The following is a 4321-nucleotide window of genomic DNA, read 5'->3' on the forward strand; positions in this document are numbered from 1 at the left end:
TAAACCTTTTGGGGTTTCATGGAAAATCTTATGTTTGTATGTGTGTTCACCTTTTCAAAGATGTGTTTGCAAGCCGTGTGCTTGCTAGAATTCTTTATTTATGCTTAAAGTTAGCTAGAATTGTCACTACCGAAACAGTCACTACCGAAACATATGGTAGTGACCTGATGATTTCGGTAGTGACAAAATGAAATGGTAAGTAGTTAAATCCCATCATTTTTAAATAAATGTGTTGTGTGGACTAAAGAGCGGCCCAGAGCACCTTTTGGAAGATTTTGGGAGAGAAATGAACATCCATCCAACAGTGCAGTCACTACCGAAACACTGGATGTCACTACCGAAACAGTGCAGCACTACCGAAAAACAGGATGTTTTGTAAAACATTAAGTATATTGAGTAATCAACTAAAATGTTATGATACTGATTGGATTAATGTATGTTCAATGTCATCAATCAAGAACTCTGGAATCAATATGATCAGTATTTTGCATTTTACAAAGAAATATTGCACTTAGATTTTGATGAATTCTATAAATTGAACTTGAAAATTTGGTAAATAATTCATTTTTATGGATTTCATTGTAAAAACCTTCAAGAAATATTTGTAAAAATACCCTTCAGAGAAGGGAAGAAAACACAATCTGAACAGGTCAATAATAATATTTTTTTACTATAGTAAATGTGATGTTTCGGTAGTGACAATTTTTGGAAGAGGAAAAACGTTCCAACACATTCTGAAAATACGATATAACAATTGACTGTTCTTTTGCTAGATATGTGTACTTTAGATATGGTACAATATACATACGGACAAAGTTTTGGGAATAAAACATAAAAAAAATCCAAATATTTCCGACCTGACTTTGCACCAATTCGGTAGAATGGCCCATATACACACATGCGAACACACAAACACACAAACACACACACACACACACACACACACACACACACACACACACACACACACACACAGACTAATAATGTATCTTCTTTTCTACTGAAGTCCTCTGTGGTACAAAAGTGTGGATCATCAGCTTGCAAAAGGGAACCACTGCCCTCTGTCATCTTCTCACATCCCTTTTCAGTAGAATCACCCACGAGAAACTAACTTACTTACTCACTCACTCACTCACTTACTAAGTATGTTTATGTCTGTCTGTCTGTGTGTGTCCGTGTGTGTATGCCTCTGTGTGTCTGTAAGTACATTTATGAATGATTGTGGTTTGTGAGTTTTGAATTCAGGTCATGTTATCTGTCTGTGTGTCTATTTCTGCGTATCTTTGACTTTGCATAGATCAGGTCCTTTCAGGTCTAGAAAGCTCCTATTATCTCTGGCCATCAGAGCGGTACGTAGAACATATGCCCTCTGTATGTGACTCCTTCTGTGAGCATCTATAGATCTGGTCATGTCAGCTCTCGGAGAAAACTCCCAGTATCATCGCCAGCCATCGGATCCCAGATTCAGCGGTATAACACATGTAACATATGTCCAGCTGGATCCTACGCCATCTGCCACTCCAGCTGTGTGTGTGCACGCACATGTGTGTGTGTGTGTGTGTGTGAGTGAAGGAGATTCCCTTCCTAGAAACCAAGGCTGTGCTGATTTTTAATTTACTTGTCTGAGCTCTGGACTGAATCTATCTGGAGGGCAGCAGATTTGTGGTTTGGTTACGTCGTAATTTAGGATTTACTTGCAGTGGGTTCTGCTGGACACAACACATGCAGGCTACGCTTCTGTAGGTTAGAATGGTTTAATACATTTATGAAAAAGCACTTCTTTCTGTCAGTACTACAGATACTACTACACATTCGCTACTTTTTTAGGTACAATACATATATATGAATGGAGCAACGTGAAATGTGGCAGCTTCTCTACGCTCTTTGTTATTTATTGAAGGACAAATACGCTAACAGACAGGGAACTACACACAGGCAATTACACATAACGCACTGAGATAACAAAAATAGATTAATACAAGCAGGGAAACACAAGTACATTCTAAAATGGAACATTAGACACAGAATTGTGTTTCTCACACGCACACAGCATTATGGGGAGAAACCCTATCACATACATACACGAAAAAACACAACCCCCCTTCCACGCTACAGAGCCCCCATCAGACTGGTTACCATGCCAACAACACAGGCATTGAAAACAAAGTCTCTCAGGTTCTGGGGCAGTTGTTGCTGATGATGAGAGCGTCCTTAGGGAGCTTCCTTTGTCCTTGGTGATGTGACGGGGGTAGAATGGAACGATCTCAGTCTCTGTGCCCCCTCCTGATGAGCCAGGGGCCATCTTGGTAGAGAGAACCACCACTCCAGCCATTTGCACCCTATACACAGCTCCAGCCTCAGCCAGCTCCAGCCTCAGTCAACTCAAGCCTCAGCCAGCTCCAGCCTCAGGCAGCTCCAGCCTCAGCCTCAGCCAGCTCCAGCCTCAGCCAGCTCCAGCCTCAGACAGCTCCAGCCTCAGGCAGCTCCAGCCTCAGACAGCTCCAGCCTCAGACAGCTCCAGCTTCAGCCTCAGCCAGCTCCAGCCTCAGTCAACTCCAGCCTCAGACAGCTCCAGTCTCAGCCAGCTCCAGCTCCAGTCTCATCCAGCTCCAGCCTCGGACAGTGCCTGCCTCAGCCAGCTCCAGCCTCAGCCAGTGCCCGCCTGGCCAGCCCTGTGCACCTTCCACAGCCACTCCGGCAGGTTTGCAAAGCAGTCCAGTCCCAGCCCGCCTCTCACTTCAGGGCCCGCTGAAGGGCCAAACACTGAGATCACTGAGAGGCGGAGCCACTGTCCATACATGAGTGCTGCGGGGACACACATGGTAGACCCCTGGTCCGGTACGCCCACAGGACCAGGGGCAGATGCACACAGACACACACACACACACAGAATCACACACACACACACACACACACACATACACACATACACACACACACAGACACACAGACACACAGACATAGGATCACAGATTGTAGTTCTGAAGTGGCGAATCCGGAGGATAGCAACCCTAGGTGAGTTACACAGTTAGCGCTGCTAACCGCTAGGCTACCCATGCTCCCTTTCCTAGGACAGCGCTGCTGACTGCTTGGCTAAACATGCTCCTCTTCCTGGGACAGTGCTGCTAACCGCTAGGCTAACCCATAGGCAGAGATCCCGGGGGGGACGGGTCCCCGGGGGGCACTGTGGCTCAAACAGTAGCCCCGACCACATTCGCGCTTGACGCTAAAGGAGGTCACGGGTTCGAATCCGGCCCGAATCCGTCAATTAAAGGCAAAAAAAGCCCAAAAATAAAAAGTTGTCCCCCCAACAAACATTGGAAAGACATTTTTTTATTTTATTTTTAGTATAGTAATATGAAATAAACGCACAACGTCACAAGCGGTTCTTATTATAAACGTAAAACAATGTGCTTTTTAAGTGTTGGTTTTGAAAGATCATGATATTCCCCTTTAAGGCAACATCTCCTCCATGTTTTTCTCTCCAGTAGTAGTACGAGTCAAATGTGTGATGTAATGAGGTGATCATGGCGATGGCCGACGGCCGACACGAACTCTCAGGACCAAGGTGGGGTGGTTGGGTGCAGAGCTTTAGGGTCTTCCTCGTGTAAAAGTTTATTCCCCTATTCCTCAAAGTGGTTTGGTTCACATGCTGTTTCCAACGGGCGGGGCTACCGACAGCTCTGTGTTTCATGGTCAGGTTGTGAGATAGTTTCCTCCTCTCTCCCCTGTCACTCCTGCTATGATAAAAGATATGTAAAGAGATTTACCTTATTCTCGAACGCAGTAAGAACATGTAAAGAATAAGTTTGTCTTAACTCCATTTATGAAGTTCCAATCGAAATGCACAAGTATACATAAGTTTTAGCCTGGATACCAGCCCGAACTCCGCCCACAAAATTTTTGGTCTGGGAGATTCGGTCTGGCTTTGAGCTAGTTGGGAGAGAGTATCATTGGTCGGATAAAGCCGTACCAATCAAATTGTCAGGGCGGGCTTTATACGATGATGGACAGATGATTAAGCGGTAGATTCGAAATCCTCCCAAGATGTCGGCGTATCGAGAGCTTGTAAGTGGGACATATTTTATGTAAATTATGCTATCTACACGGCTTTTTTATGTCTACATTGACTCGGTTAGTTGTATATGTGCAACACGAATGTTGACGAGGATTGTATGTCTTAACTGAAGCGCTCTAGACCATTATTGTTAGGTCATTGCTAACGCTTACACCAAAAATCCATTGAAACACATAGTAGCTAGCTAGCCTTGCTGCTAATTAGTAACATGAGCAGGCATATCTCAACAGATATTGACAGCGC

Source organism: Sprattus sprattus, assembly GCF_963457725.1.
Source record: "Sprattus sprattus genome assembly, chromosome: 1".
Lineage (NCBI taxonomy): Eukaryota > Metazoa > Chordata > Actinopteri > Clupeiformes > Clupeidae > Sprattus > Sprattus sprattus.